Raw genomic sequence first — 17,255 nt, 5'->3', positions numbered from 1 at the left:
AGCAGTACAGATGTTATTAGCAGCCATGCTGAACCACGGAGCTGTAGTAAGGACCTGATCCACAGCCCACTTAAGTCAATGGGAGTTTTTTCACTGTCTTCAGTTGTCTTTAAATCAGGCCCTAACAAAGCTAGCTATGGGAATGAACAATGCCGAAATAGGTGTTTACTTGTATGACCAAGAGTAGCTTGGGGCTAGTTATGAATGGGACTAGTTGTGAATGGTTTTTGTTAATGAATGGTGTTTTCACATTTAAGCACAGAATGAGCTCTGTAGCCTGAAGCTGCACAAAATATAATATTAATCAGGATTAACAATGTCCACAGTTCATATATTTGTGTAGGAAAATCAGGGTCAGAACAAGGAATTGGAAAAAAAAATGTGCCACAGTGGACTATTCTACGCAAAGGTTTTGTAAACTTGCACAGATCACAAGCAGGCCAAATACGGTGTAATTCCTGTGCTGAGCCCTCCTCCATGTCATGCTAGCTGTCACCAGGAGGAGATACGGAAGAGGCAATTTGTAGTATGCTGCATGTATCTCAGTGAAATGAGGGGACTTTCTTGCACTGCAATAAAGATTCAGGTTCACCTGGAAGAAAGGGCATTTGTTTTAGTGGTGGGAAGTTTATTTATTCTTACCACAAACTCTCTGCCCTCTCTTCCCTCACCCTACAAACCAGTATTCGCTTTTGGGAATCTCCAAGTAGAAGTGAAGAGAGCATGTGGGATGGAAGGCCTGCCCCCACTGCAAGTCAAGTCAGCAGTTCACAGTGTAACCTGCTGTGTCAAGAGTTGAAATCATGCCCTGGCCCAAGAACTGTGGTGCCAGTTCTCAGGGTGCAAACTTGGTTCTTAGAGAACAATAGAAAAACACTAAGATGAATTCCATAATCCTGCTTTAGGGGCCAGTTCTCCCTCTCCATTTGTACATGTAACTCCCAGTGACATTTAAATGGGCCTTTAAGGCCCAGTGTTTCCTAACCTGCAATTACAGTGTATGCAACATTCACGCTGAACTCAACTGAAAGTTTTCCCATAGAAGGGTTGCTGGTCTGGACTGAGTGTAGTTCAATCTGTTTGCCTGCCTACATGTCTGTCTTTCTGGCTATGCATTTCTAACAGCCATAGCATCTATAGCAGCTTTTGTGAGGCCACCAGGAAACAACTGATAGAAAAAATAGTTAAATATGACATGTTATCTCCTGAAAAGGTATGTTTACAGAGGGGCCAGTCCTTGTCCCACTGAAATCAATGGGAGTTTTCCATTCATTTCAATGGGACTAGGATGTGGTGCTGAGGCCCTGATGGTTGAAATCCGCCCTCTCTCCCCACTCAGGAAAAGCTCTCAGCGGTTCTGAGTGAGTCTGTACTTTAAGGGTCTATTCTCCCATTGTTGTGTGATAGTTTTCCGTACATAATTCTTATCACCTGCATAAATCCCTCCCTCCTCTCCTCCCCAGAGGAGACATCCCTCTCTCTGTTTAATGTGCATGTGTGAGAGAGATTCCTTTTAACAGTAATGAGTTACATGTGCATGTTTAGGTGAAGAATAATTGCATTTCATATGTCTCCACAGTACTCTTTACCAGGCTTTTTGTGAAGGCATCCCAGGTTTATTCTTCTTGCAGAGAAGGGCTGTGTGCAGTAACTTTCGTTGCTGCTCATGTGCACTGAGGGAACTGATTCTTTCACTGGGGAGGCCAAAGCTACTGCACTGGTATTTTGCTCCTGGAGGATCAATTGGTTGATAAATTGGTCTGAAGGGGTGAGCAATGCACATTTTTTTAAAGTGGCCCAATTTGATATAAATGGAACTATCTTAATTTGTTTTCATGCTTGCAGCTTACCCCTTTAAAATATCTGCATATACAGTGTCAAATATGTTAGAATCATATTAGCATAGGTAAGTAAAATATCTTTTAATAAGGTTTTAAATCATTTCTACTACAGCTTAATGTGCACAGCTACAGATTTTCCCAATTTGTCCATGAGGTTACGTATCACAGATCTTAAATCATTTAAGCTTTTTAACCTGAGGGGTTCACTCACAGTCATGAACTGGAAAGCAGATTGCAAGAGACATTGACATGCTGATCAATGACACGAAGCCTCCAAACAAATCAGTACAGGACTTTAAGAGATGAAGCCATACTGTGTTCTGTCTGTCATCAGAATTTATAAAGCATCTTAGTGAAAGCCCCTTGAGAATCATTCTTAGAATTTTGCAAGTCATGAGCGTGTTTGTAAAATCTGCCTTTTTTTTTTTTTAACACAAATAGCCTTGTAATAGTATAGCAAAAATGTAGTCTACGATGTTGGCATAGGAGCACTAAGAACCCGTTTAGTGAGATAACGTCTTTTCAAAAGCAACAGCTTATTATCGTCTTTGTTTCTAGTTCTCAGCATTCTTACTTTGAATGAGTTACAAGTAAACACTAAAAAGGTATATCTGAATTGAAGACATAAACAAAATAAATAAATAAATGCCAAATAAGCTGTCACCTCCGTTTAGACACTGTACAATTGGAAATATTATGTGATAAATGCTTTAATAGATACAGCTGTCCAGGAGTTTGCTCATGCTCTGTTTGTTTTCAAATACCTGGAGAAGGGTCAATACACCAGAATCACTTATATGAATTCTGAAAGGGGGTGGGGATATGTATAAATGTGACCTGGATCCACACTAATCCTGATTTTGGATTTAAGGAGGGACAAAATCTGACTGACCAGGCTTTGAAAACCCAAATTATTTATGAAAGGTTAAAATACTCTTCTGCCAGTGCTGTAGACTATGGGCCCAGTTTTACACCGCTTTGCACCAGGTATAGCCATTTATGCTTGCAAAAAATGGGACATCAGAATGAAAATGGTTTGCACCTTCTTTGCATGCACCGTGCACAGATGCATTATTATTTATTTGTATTGCAGTAGCACTTAGAGGGCAAGGCCCCATTGTGCTTGGCATTGTACAAGCACAAACAAGGGGACTATCCCTGCCATGTTACAATCTAAGTAAAGACTATAGACAACTGCTGAATAAAACAAAAGCTGAGGGAGCACAAGGAAGCCATGAAATAATACCAATAAACATGAAAAATGGGCCACCTCAAATCAGCTGTCTAGCTACTTTTGATTTTCTTTATAGGTATCATGGCAGAAGAGAGCCTTAAGGAATGATTTAGGGAGAACAATGAAGTGGCTTTGCAGATTTTTTTATGGGGGTTCCTCCCAGGCAAGAGGGGCAGCATGACAGAACCACAAAGGTGCTTCTTGAAAAACTTTTTAAATGGACCGGGTCAATGGCTCAGTACTTTATAAGAGATGATAGGTAGGGCTGGGATAGACCTGCAAGGGCCTTTAAAAGTGAAAACAAATAGTTTGTGTTTGATGCAATGGAGAAGGGAAGCTGGTGATGTGGCCAAATTGATGACCTGGAAATAACCTTGCAGCAGCATTTTGGAATAGATATAAATGAGGCAAGAGGCTATTTGTCCTGGCCACAGAGGGGGTTTAAATTACTGCAGAAGGTGTAAGTCAGTGAGAAAGTCGGGTCCCGGATCTTTAGTGTGCTGTTACAAGGCTATTTTATTTAAAAAAAAAAAAATCAGAATTTGTGAGTTGTAAAATTGTTGTATCCTGGACCTTCAATATAAATAAGCACAATTGTTATTTACCCTTCAAGGGAACAAAGGGCATAGTCCCGCAACCCTTTCTCATTTAATTGTTGAAAGATTTAACCCTACTGCAGTAAAATGACCAAGAAATTCATTTTTTCTCTCAGAAGTTAAGGACATGATTCTGCAAACACTGAATACCAGGTGTAGACAATGGGACTCCTCAGAGAAGTAAGCGCTGTGCTTGGTAACAAGAGTTTGCAAGATGGGGCCCTAACCCTGTGATGACTGTACTGGGTTTTGAGAGCCTGTAGCCTGATGTATAAACTACTTAAGTTAGAATAGATAGAAGAGTGTATTGTTTGAGAATGACCTTTAATTTCATTTGTCAGGCATGCATGGGCATAAATATGCATAGAATTCTCAGCTTTAAAGTCTGTAGATTATAGCTTTAATTTTGTGAACTTTATTTTGCTATAAGAGCTCCCTTTGTTTTTGTTTGTACTTCGTTACTAATGTAATGTCCCTAAATTCGCTACAGACAAATACCTTGGAAGTATTGTATCTTGGCTTTTACTTCTGGCTCTTATCTCTTTTAAGTGGGGTTTATTAGATGAGATCATCTCCAAAGGACTTATTTCTGTTATAAAATGGAATTAAAAAAGTAGAAACACAATTAGTAGTTGTTCTCTCTGACTCGGTTTGAGAGATTAGAGTATCAATGTCAAAGAGAATAACTGGATTTCTACAGTATGTCTGCTATGCAACTTTTGTTTTATCCTGTTTTGTCCTCTCTTGCTGCACTGTCTAGGGGATAGGATCAGAAGAATTTCATTCTGTTCCTCTGCATTGTCTTGAAGAGAGGTTTTACCTCTCAGAACAATCCAGAGCTGAAAGCACTTTTCAGTTCCCAAAAATAAATGACCACCAAACACTCGCATTATTGAGCCCTTAAAAAAAAAGTGTTAATCCTGTTAATACTCTCATCCTAAGTATTCTCTATACATTGTTACATTAGAACTACTTGGGAGTGGCATTGTAAAGTTTTAGTTTAAGAAACTTGTTTAAACATAGGGTTTTGATATTTTAAATTTCTCACATCTCTTGTTTTTACAGTTCCTGACCTTCAGTACCTATCCCATGTCACTAGAAATTTCTCTCAGCCAAGAGAAAGATTCGGTGGTTTGAGAGTTACCTGGTAAGGATCATTCATTATATTATTGCCTAACTTTTTTCTCTGTTTATGAATGAGGTTTATGCAAAACAGCTTAGTTACACCATCTTAATAAACTGCATTAAAATGACCTACCTGAACTAACAATTTACAATCCAGTTTTTGTAGCAAACTTTTGCATCTTCTTATCCCTCCACCAAAACATTTTAATTTATTCTTTCACGGAAAAACTGCCTATAGAATATTGATTATGAATAGATTTTTTCAAGTAAAAATCTGCTTTGTAAAATCATGAAAGTTCATTTTACCCAGCTGGTATGTAAAATTGTATTAGAAATAAATCATTGTTTATTACTTTATCAGCAGATTGTTGATTTTAAAAAAAAATCCATGAAACTCATGAGTGGAGTTTGTTGTATTCATTTTATCACTTATTTTGTTTCTTGAACAAGTTCTATTGAAGATCTCTCATGCATATTATTAAGGGCACTCTTCTGTTCTGTATTACTATGCGAACAACACCTACTTAAATCAATGGGGTTTTTCCATAATAGGTTATAGACCTGATTTTCCTCTCAGCTGTATCGGTGCAGTTCAAAAGTAACTGCTATTAACCCTTTGGGTTCACAATGGGGTAAAAAACAGTGTGAAATCAGAATCAGGCCCCAGAGTCCTAAATTTTGAAAAAAAGTCTTGCTTTGTTCCTATAACTAATTCTACAATTATTAACTGATTCTTAAATCCAAAATTCTGATGGCTTCCGGTTCAAAGTTGAATTCCTATTGTGTTACTTTCACATTACAATCATGGCACCTGAATCGCCTCTCAATTTTACACATGTGTAATCAGCACTAATTCTACGTACTTCAGCGAAGTTACACTGATTTATAACTGGTGAGAAGAGATTCATGCCCATCAAAGCTTTTGACCTTGCACACTCACATGCAGGTGAGTAATTTTAGGTATATGAATTGTCCCGTTGAACTTAATGGAACTACTTATGTGAGTAAAGTTAAGCACATACTTAAGTATTTCCAGGATTGATGTCTGCATCTATAAAAGAAAAAAAAACAAAAATAATAAAACTACACCAATGTGAGGATCTGAGCCACAGTTTTTAAAATTTGATGAAGAATGCTCTGTCCTGTCCTACACGATTAACTCAGACAAAATTACACTGATTTAAATCTGGAATAACTCCACTGACTTCAGTGGAGCTACTTTGGATTTACACTGTTGTAAAATAAAGATACAGTTTGGCTTATTGAGTTCAGTGACTTCTATTGATGTCCATAAGATTTTTGCCTAAGTGAAAGAGTAGTGTTGGTAACAAAAAAGGTACTAGTCAAATGGCTAAATAGCTCAGCAAAGGCTTGCCATGTTTTCTAATGGCTTCATCATTTGGAATCGAAATGAAACCATTTCAGAGTTCAGTTATTTGTTGTGATTTTAACTTACAGAGAACAGAAGAGAAAATTAAATACTATAACACGTCTTGTAATTTTGGGGTTCATTGTAACCTATGATACTGCTGAGGAAGTTAAATATATTTACATAAACTCATATTCAGTTCTAATTAGCTAAACCTATCTTTCTCTTGACCGTATTCCTTAGAGATCATCACGTAAAGCATTTAAATTGATAGCAATATTATGCACCAAGAAATTAATTTTACATTGTATACAATTTTTATTGTGACTTTATCTTGTTTCAAAGTGCTTACTTTCTGATTTTGTGGATATTACTGACTGTGGATTACTTTTATTTTGGTTTTTACACAACAGTTATATTAGAAATTTGCTGTTTTATTCTTACCTTCTTAGTAAAAATCCTTTTATCACACAATGGGTAATTTATATCCATTACCAGCCCTTTCAATCCTTTTCAGTGGTGCTGTCAGTGCCTTTGGCACAGTAATGATTAATGTGATCTAATAATAGTGTGCCATTATATTACCTTAGTAAAACATGTACCAACATCCTATTCAGATCTACCAAATTCATAGCTTCCTATAATATTTTTGTTGAAAGACAGGATTACTATTTTTCAAAGCTGATTTTTTTCCCTTTAACACATTTAATGAAATTCACAATTCTTTGCCGTGGTAATCTTTGTGCCTGTGTTTGGGCTTGATGGGTGAATTTTATATCATTCTGCATTATTATGATTTGTTAGGCAAACTGTTTGACATGTAAAGAAAGATACCAGTTACATTGTGTTGCTTTGTTAAAGGGCGCATTTTAAACATTCACCACCTTTGGATATTTCTCTGGGTTTATTATAGGTGAGATCAGAGTTCGTAAGAATAAGCATTTGGTCTGAAATGTTATTTTTTCTTTCTCCTCACTCTTACCCCAAACCGCCAACCTAGCTCTCCTCACACTGTCCCACACACTATGGGAAGCAGGTTCCAGTGTAACTCCCTGCCATTCTACCCAACAATATCAATTTTGCTACAATGACTTTGTTCTCACCTTCCTTTTTGGCAGATTCCTTGCCTCTTAGCAAAGAGTTACTCTGCAGATTAATCCCTGTGAGCTGGCAGTTGGAATCATGCAATGCTGTTCCTGGTTTAGAATTCAGCCATAATGCATCCATGCATTTTGCCTCCAAAATCAGGTATTTCTGTTTGCCAGAAGCTGGAAATGGGAGACAGGGGATGGATCACTTGATGATTACCTGCTCTGTTCATTCCTTCTGGGGCACCTGACATTGGCCATTGTCGGAAGACAGAATACTGGGCTAGATTGACCTTTGGTCTGACCCAATATGGCCGTTCTCATGTTCTATTGCATGATCCTAGCCTCCAACTCTCAGATGGGGACTGTGTACTCTCAAGCCAAGAAACTGTCAAAGCAAAGGGCAAAGTCAAATGGCAAAAAATGTTGCTGGGTTGCTGGGTAGAGTGGCTTCAAGTTACACTGGGACCTGCCTCTGAACTCTGGGTAGTTTGCAACTGCATCCCAACTGTTTTTGAGTTAAATATTTTCTCTATGCAGGGTGTCAAATCAAAATTATTTTCTGGTGTTACGTTTTCTGAACACGTGATCCCTGTATGCTGGCTACAAGGTTCCTAGTCATAATGCTCTTTCTCATATAGGAGATAATCTTGGGACGTCTATTTCAGTGTGGTTTAAGAATTTGGCTAACATGCCATCTTTACAAAGCATCTTAAATCTTCATCACCCAGAGATATCATTATTGTAGACAGGGTGACATATACTTAACCAATTTCACAGTTAAATCTCAGGGGAACAGTATGTCCACATTTTAGCTCTACTTTGTGACATGGTGTTAAATGCATACGCTTTCACATTATTTCACCACATCAATATAAATAATGAATGAGAAAAATATTTTAATCTTGTCAATAGCACCAATGTCTAAAAACACCCCAAACACTTGTGTGGTTCTATATGGATTCCTTATTTGATTTATGCTAAAAAGTACAGCAGTATATGATATGAAATGTGCAATCAGCTTAAACAACGGAAAATATTTTCAATACAAATATATAAACTGTGTGAATCTTTACACATATTTTTAGTAAAAAAATTAGACTGTGATTGTTATATGTCACATAATAATATTACTTGCAGTATTTGTAATCATATTATTCTCTGCTGCATTGGATGCAATTTTGTATCTTGATCATTTAAATAGAAGACATTCTCATCTGCTCTATAAAACTGATTCTTGGTGATATAATAGCAAGTCAGAAAAAAGAAAAATCATGAAACTTTTGTTTATCTTTGTATTTCAGGAGTTTCAAACAAGATGGAAAAAACTGCTTCCCCATTTTAAATAATAAAGTAAATGTTTAATGTACAGTGAAACCTGCCCTAGAGGCCAGCCAAAAATCAGTTGACTAGCAGAAATCAACTTAAATCTCAAACAAAATTGTACTGGCCAGGCCACTGAATGGTGCTACCTAAAAGTTGTCGTATTTTCACTGGGTTAGAACAGTCAGGTTACATTGTATTGCTTTGCTTAATTACTCATGAATCCTGAAGTTGAAGGAGTCATAGCGTCAAGTTCTAGGGTATGTCACAGTTTTCTTTTTCCAACAAAGAATTGAATTTTAAATAGAATATTTATCCACCAGTCCTCCTTGAACTTCCCTCAATAGTCTGGATAGATTGTGCCCTAGATAGTCCATGACCTAAAGCATTTTCAAATCTTCATCAATGTTTTCTCTGAAAATATTCTTGTTCCTTCCGTTAAACATCCCAGCATTTAGCCCAGCAGGAGGCTCTATGAAAAGCCTGTGGGACAAATGCACCAGTCCATTAAGGCATCTTTGTGCTGGTCTTCCTTTGAAAAGAAGCCTCAACAGCTCCAGCCAGTGAAGACTTATTCTTCTTGAACAAGGGAATCCTGGGATCATGTAGAGCTACAGTAGTGGCTCCTGTGCCACTCTCCTCATGCCATAGGGGATTCTGTCTGGTAGACAGAGCAGTGGGTAGCTAGGACTTTTCTGCACTCTAGCAATCCTATTGGCAGTTAGTGCAGTATATAGCAGCCTTTAGGCTGTTCTGATCTACACCAGGGGACCGGCCCATCACTGCACTGGCTAAGGATCAAGGGCCACAAAAGTAACCTAAAGCTACCTTTGCCTATTCTCTGTTCTTACACTGAATGCAGTGTGGCTGGACTACACAATCTAGCCCTATCACTTTACTTAGAACTGTTGTCTACATAGAAATAGACATGGACCAAGAGTGGAACCTTGAATTGAGCCCCTTTATATTTCAGTGGAGAATAAGGTTTTGGATTCAAATCCTGGATACAAGTTTCACCTGCATCTTAGTTCCAGGTAAAATCCATTGTGATGTAACTGAAATCTTTGTGAAATATTCGCATAATGAATCTGGAGCCAAATTCATAGTCCTGATTTACCTCAGATCCCAATTCCAAAGCTTAAAGCATAAACCAGATCCTGCTTTAAGTCTAGATACTGATTCCTCAACAGGCAAATTTTGGTAGGATAAACAAAAAGAAGTGATCTCAAAACATGAAATGTACTGGGGCCTAATCCTTGAAAGAAAAAACAAAAAAGACTTTTTGTCTTTCTAAGTCTACATGTATCTCATTTGATCAATGTTTATCTCACAGGACCAGTGAGGTCAGTACTTATACTGGTAGCTTTAGCTTTTGGGTTTTACTCCCAGCACTGTCATTAAATCACTGTGTGACTTTGAGCATGAAACATACATTTTCCCCCATCTATAAGATGAGGATAATACCGCTTATCAGCCGCATAAGGGTCTTGCAATTTAATTGATGTTTGTGAAGTGTTTGAGATCTGTAGATGAAACTGTGAAAGTGGTTTGCTTTAGAAGTGTAAAATTAATCATTTTTACTTTTTCTCAACCTTTTCAAGCCTCAAAGTGAGCCATTGTTCCAACTGGTTCTTGGGTTAGCCAGTTTGGTTCATCTCTTCCTAATAATTTGCATAAAAGTATTGTCGGTATTGCTCTTCTGATAATCCGAACCTTTTTTTGTAGATCATGAATTACCATTGGAACCCCTCTCTCTAAAGAAGTGTACAATTTCTGAATGGGATGGAATTGGGCAGAAAGTACTGCTTTATTGCTCTATGCACAAATTCTCTCTATTAGAGTGGAACATTTTCATGGGTTTACTGTTCACCGAAATTTAATGGTTTGTTTTATCAAGTATGCCAATATCTTGCTGGTAAATTAGGCATGACTGTTCTACTGTAACAATGGCTATTCATTAATCATTTATAATTACCACCGTTACCTCATCCAGTCATGGTAAGATCATCTACCAATGACCAACCCACATATTTCCTATATATAGGAAATTCCTGTGTATTTCATATACCTATCTACTATCTGACAATGCAAATACTCTGTTCAAGTGGGCATACAAGTATAGTACACTTTTTCCAATATCAATGCATAAGAAGGTAAAAAGGAGGATAGCTGAAGGTATGTGGCCTTTGGGTGCTCTGAAGAAGCCGAGTGGGGAAAGTGGTCTTTTCTTTCCCCCAGGGCTTTCATAGAGAGGAGCAGAAGCACATACAGCATTGCTGGCTACATCTTCACTCTGTCCTTGTTCCCCATCTTATCTTGGAAACATTCAGCCATACCCATCATCAATCACATCAAAACTACCTCTTCACTTTTAGCTACCTAATGCACCTGAACATCTTCCTGCACCTTAGCTACTTCACACGTGAAGTTGGGGTTAACTGCCTAGCACTCACTTTCTTTTGATAGATCATGGAAACCGCAAACATGCTGTTATCTGCATTCAGTAGGCTCAAGGTAAGGTACCTTAGAAATAACATGCATTCTGATTTTTTCCCTTTTTAGCTTTCTTAGCCACTTATTGTACGCTGCTGGTGATCTCGTATTTCCACCACTCAAATTAATTTTAACCACTCTTTTAGATAAGTAGATAATCTGAACAAGCTTATTACTGTATGACAGAACAAACAAAGGGAAATGTTGCACACCTGCAACATACAGTGTTACCTAAGAATAGCAGAGGGAAGCTAAGCTAGTCAACAATTTCTTCTTGACATTTGTTAAAAAATACTATACTCTAGAGATTTTTAAATTACCTCCTTGAAGATAGCATGTAATGCCTACCACTGAGGTAGTTTATGCTCTCCTCATCCTCCCCTTTATCTCCCCTTCCTGTTGCTAAAGGAGATCCATTTTGGCCTTGGCCTTGTATTCTAAGTAGTGGTCTGATCTAACTCTTGTTGAAGACAATGCATCTTTCTTTTAACTTCTGCGGGGGTTGGAGCCTGCCCTACAGCTCAAGTTCTCCTAGCAGCTATTACAACTGCTGTTCCTTTAAAAATATTTTAGAATAAAAACATTCCTCCAGTTTTTAACCCAGATTGCTAATACTGTATTGTTTCCACAATACACATTATATTTCTTCCCATATATAGGTTTTGTTGTTTGGGTTTTTTTTTTTGTTAAAAATAAAAATAAAGAATTTGGAGAAACAGCATTCTCCCCATTCTGCCTAAGTTCACTGTTTTTCTGATATGAAATTCTGCTAAGAGATTGCCTCAGAATCCTGACTTAAAACTAGCGCTGATAAGAAAAACAAATTCAAAACTGCAAATGTGACATCTGTCCACCTATAGACTACTTGCTGGGGATTTGATGGTGGTTTTCTCTGGGGGTAGCCAACAATCCGCAGAGGTAGGGCTGAATCAATAATCATCACCCTTTTCTTTCCTCTCCCAAACTCTTGTATATGACATTTAAAAAAAAACTGAATGTACTTGTGCAAAAATAGAGCACATATAATTCCTCTCTTAACAGTTATCTCAAACCCTGTCTCAGTTGACAGCATCCTCTATGCAAAACACTGCAGGAATTCCCCCCTTTTTCCCCAGTGCATAACTGAAAAGTGCATAGCTGACCAAGTATGCCAAAGCTGTGGAAAGGCAGAAAATGGCAAGGCTTGAATATATCCCAACAGAACTAAACACACATTACAGCCCTGCTTTATATTTTAGAGTGCAAGATATTACTTTTTCAATAACTACTGTATTTTGATAATAGGCATCAAGTGGTTGCTATGTGATATGCAACAGTGTTTTTCATGAACTTTTGGGTGCTGAATAAGCCCAGCAAATATGGGTTGTTACCCTTTTAGTTTTCTGGGTCAATTCGTTTTGCACAAAGGAAGGAATGATAATTTGAGTTGTAGGCAGAGAATCTTTTCTACACATTGGGAAAAATGAAAACTGTTTTTATGTGATTTTTTAAAAAAAATTGTAATTTCTTATATAGTTACAGATAATTATCTTATTACTAAAAGCAACTAAGAAGCTTGTCGCAGAATCCTGCCCTCAAAATATTTTTGAATTGTAGCTGTGAACTCGGGGGAAAAGTGGCGCTTCTTAAATGTAATAAATAAATAAAAATATTTTTGGGACTTAGTTGCCACCAAAGGAGAATGATCAGTGCCTTCCCTTACATCAGTCAGGCTGGTGCACGGGCCAGTTACAGGGCCAGATATTTGTGTCCTCTGATCTGCTACCTTTCCACTCTAAATGTTCAGCCCCTCTCCCTTCCTCTGGGTTGAAGAGATGGCAGATATTATCTCTGTTATTTTGGTGGCTTACCTTTGGAGTGCAGCATCTTATATGAATTCACACAGCAAGTCAAGGAGTTTCTCTTTAGCAATATAGGCTAATACAGTGAGGCTTTGGAAAGTGGGCAAATGAGCAAGAGAAGCCATCAGTGTAACGTGTACAATTGTATGGTGTTGACTCTGGGAGCTTCAAGGTGTGTATGCTGTGATTTCTGTCCTCTCTTGTGCCTTTGAATGTGATTGGCCATCAGGAGTTCAGTAGTGAGAGAGACTCCCTGTGACAGATAGCTTAAAAACACAAACAAGTCCTGTTTTCTTTTTCTGGTTTTTCACTACCTAAGAGAGGTTTCCCCTACCCTCGTCTACCACCACTAAAGAAACAGCTCAACAGCAGTCTCTGGAAAGGCTCCATTTGGGATGAGTTCTCTGGAGAAGGGCTGTATGGAGACTGCATGCTCTTTCAGAGCAGGAGAGACTCTGAAGGAGAAGAAAGCCAGGGCTGGAGGGCTAAGTTCTAGCCAGAAAGGACTGGGACCTTTGCGGGGGAGCAGACTGACAGAGGAAGAGCTCTAGGTGTGGCAGAAGAATCAGAACTAAGTATGAACTGTTGAATTATGATTATGGACTTTATACTGGAGACTCATGGAGGAGTGTTTGGACTATTTTGTGATTAAGGACTCTGAGGACTGCGTGAACTTTATTTGATATTAAACCAGCCCTGGTAAGGATGCTGTGAGTCACACAGAGACTGTGTGGAGTGCTTATGGGGCCAGCAAGAGGGGAGGGTGCCTGAAAAAGGACCCCTGGCCATGAGAGTTAGTGACCACCCTGCTACACATTGGAAGAGGAAGTAAATTAGGGCATAGGGGAATTAAAATGATGGCTCATGATAGGCTGTAGCCTGCCTGCCTGACTTACTCATCATTCTGCACGGGTATAACTGAGTCAGTGAAATAATTATCAGGTAATAAATTCCCTTTTTGTTAATTAATTTATTTTTAATCATGCATTTACTCTGTTCTGTCATGCTAATTTTAAAAAGACTTTAAGATCATTAAAAAAATCCTTGTGTTAAGAAAAATATCCCCAAAATATTTTATTAAAACATTTTACTAAATTATGTGCATATCGGGTAATGATGTTTACTTTTACATTGTGTCCTTTTATCCATAACTTGCTATCCTTCATACAATGGTGTTATGGGCATGCTGCTGTGGTGTCTTTAGATGGCTTCTTTTATATAGTCTTAGGGATCAGAAGTGCAATGCAGTGGTGCTTAGCACTGTACACATAGCATGACATGGACCCTGCCCTGAGGAGCTTTCCATTCTAAGGTCCTGATCTTCCAGTCAGGCAGCCCCTGGAATTCCATAGGGCTTGGCTGCACAGGTCTGCCAGCCAGCCAAGCCCTATGGATTCAGTGTGCTGGATTGGGTCTTCATTTAAGACAAGATGCAGCAAGTGAGTGTGACAAGCAATAGGTGTCAGAGGGGAGGGAGCGCGGGTAAGGGTAACTGCAATAAATTCTTGTAGTTAGGATAACAATTGGCCAGACGAAGCCAATTGACAAAGCTCATCGAATTACCATTTTGGATCATACCAGTGGACCATCTAGTACAGCATCCAGCCGTTGAAAGTGGCCAGAGAAGCTGATTCAGACAAAGGTTCAAAAAACCCTGCAGTTAGCAATTATGGGATAATCTGTGCTCAAGGAAAATTTCCTTCCAACTCCCAGTAGTTAGAGGCTGGTTACACACCCAGTGTGCATAGCTAGATGGCTCCAAATCGAGTAAAAGAGCTGGGGAGGATTTCATTTTCTTTTGCTTTGAAATACATAAAAATCAGCTTTATTTAACCAATAGAAGATTCAAGGATTTGAAGCCTGGATGAAGATTTATAATTGATGGAATAGTACTTTGGCTTAATCACTTCTCATCAGAAACTTGTTTGACCTACAGACCACCTTCCTTCTTCTAAACTTAGATGTCTCTGTTATAAAACTTCTCAAGATTCTACAATGGCAACATGTAATGTGTTTTTTTTTTTTAATGCAGGTGCATCTTGTAGGGCAAGAGAGAAACCTTTCTCCTTGTACACGGTACATATATGATTTATCAAACATATTGTATTACTCTGTCTTCACAGTAAAACATACTATGGATTGGAATGATTATCTGCGCAGGATTAGAAACTGTGATATTCCATTTTATGTTCGAGAAGAGGATTACTATACAGATAATGTACTTTTAGTGAAGTATTTCAGTTTTAAGGACAGCAAAAACAACCAACCTTAGATGTAAAAAGAAAAGGATCTGGTAACGAACAATAGCTTTCAATTGACCTCTTGTATAGTAATCCAAAGATAGCATCAGTAATATACCATTTTATATTTATTGAACAATTTTTTTTTCAGTCATCTGGAATGATCATTTGATTAAAAAAATTATCTACTGTAAATGCTGAATACCTGGAAGTTCACGAATTTTATCATGTTTGATTGGCAGCATTAAATGCCAACATCTCATTTAAATAAGGAACATCTGTACATTATTATTTTGGGATTTTTCATCTGTTGATTTAGAAATCTGAGGCTTTTATGAGCCTTTGCATGCAGATTTGTGTGTTACTTACATAAATGATTTGTCAATAACAAAGAATAGTCATAAAAATACTGTCTGGTGGTTTTGTGATTAAGGCAGCAAATACATTGTATATGCAAAGGGTTGTAATGTGCATTGCATTTGATTTTAGGTGTGGCAGTAGCAGCTTGATTTCATAACGGTGGGAATAACGTGACAGTTCAAAAGCACAGTGAGAAGATTACGATTTTTATACATAGCAATGTAAATTCTTAAAATAACAATGTAATTTTTTTTACATTCCTTACTGTATCTCAGGATAATCCAATTCAGAACAATTTATTCTGAAGAGGTATGGTAAAAATAGAAGTTATATCATTATTGAGAATGGGATAATATATTATTTTTTATGAGTGAGTTACGAAGATGTACAACTTGGTTGGGACTTAGGATAAACAATATTCTTTAATTAATCCATTATCCTATGGTACATAGGTGCCATTTTTATACTTTAAAAATGAAAAATGTTTTAAAAAAGGAAATTGCTGCTTTTTTGTACTAAAAAGCTTTTTTCTCTAAAATCATAAAAATGTATAATCAAATTCACTAAATAGTATTAATGAATTAAGCATGTAAATTGAATGCAGAGTTTTAAAATAGAGGGTCATCATCTTCTGGCAGTCAGATATGAACATATTCTTTAGCCCAAATATGTCAGTACTCATGGATGCAATTCATCCAGATGTGGGGGCTAGCAAAAGGCCCTGAGTGGTTGAGCAGCAATGTAGGACCACCTATGGAGCCCCTACATGTCTCAGAAAAAGTTGCCATTCTGGCACCCCAAAGTGCAACACTGGGGGCAGGTCAGGCATGGAGTCTTTTGCACCAGCTTATGTGGGTCTGGAACAGATGTTTTCTGTGGCACAGTGGATCGTCTGATAGATACCACTATGTGTTATTTAGCCAGGAAGCCCCGCAACAGCCTCTGTGCCACATTTAAGTGGAGCAGAGGGCTTGGTGGTGGACCCCCACATCTAGAGTTGGGAGGCAGGGCTGCAGATTCACTTTTACATGAAATCATTTGCTCCAGGACTCTGTGCCATTTGTTCCACTTTGGCTCTGGGTATGGGTAAATAATGCATTCAAAAATGCCCTGTACTCTATCTGCATAAAACCAGAGCTCTCAGGCTTTATGCACAGAGGATTGGTGTCACCCTTGTAATAATAATATTTTGTATTTATGGTGGAGGATCTGCAAGATCTTTCATTTGTTAATGAGTTAAGTCACGCAACACTCCTCTTAGCTAGGTAGGTATTATTACTCCCATTTTTTAGAGAAGGTTATGTGGGACATCTGGGCAGAGCTGGGAACAGAACCCAGATCTCTTGCCTCCTGCTCCTCTGACTTTTCCACAAGACAAGTCTCCCCACAAAATAGCTGTTTGATTCTGTAGGTGGGGAACCCATTTTTCAAATGTAAGCACCTTAACATGATAGTTAAATCCCACATTTAGATGCTGAAAACACTATTTAGAGCCTTTTGAAGTATATAGGAGTCTCCCAGTATCAGGCCCATAAATGTGATATATTTTATATGCCCACAGGCAGTTGGATGTTTGAGGCATCTGTTTGAAAATTGGGCTCTGAATATATTATGATGATATGATTTTATATTTAGGGTATCTCTCTTTAAAGTTTGTAAATTTGATAGCCACTAACAGGATCTAGTGTTTGCTATGATACATTAAAATAAGAATACACCTAAGACAATACAAAGCCAAATGTTAT

The 17,255-nt window shown here is 37.9% G+C and overlaps 1 protein-coding gene across 5 annotated transcripts in view; it reads left to right on the top strand.

The window, feature by feature from the left end:
- Positions 1–17,255, top strand: part of ZNF536 (zinc finger protein 536) — a 421,935-nt gene that overhangs the window by 54,776 nt on the left and 349,904 nt on the right. For all 5 annotated transcript variants that reach the window (XM_050923035.1, XM_050923033.1, XM_050923032.1 and 2 more), the window contains one exon: positions 4,737–4,818. The gene's annotated coding sequence lies outside the window, so the exon portion shown is untranslated. The remainder of the gene's footprint in view (positions 1–4,736; positions 4,819–17,255) is intronic.

This window comes from Gopherus flavomarginatus, chromosome 14, assembly GCF_025201925.1.
Source record: "Gopherus flavomarginatus isolate rGopFla2 chromosome 14, rGopFla2.mat.asm, whole genome shotgun sequence".
In the NCBI taxonomy this organism is placed as follows: Eukaryota; Metazoa; Chordata; order Testudines; family Testudinidae; genus Gopherus; species Gopherus flavomarginatus.
This window is presented reverse-complemented; position numbering and strand designations above follow the sequence as displayed.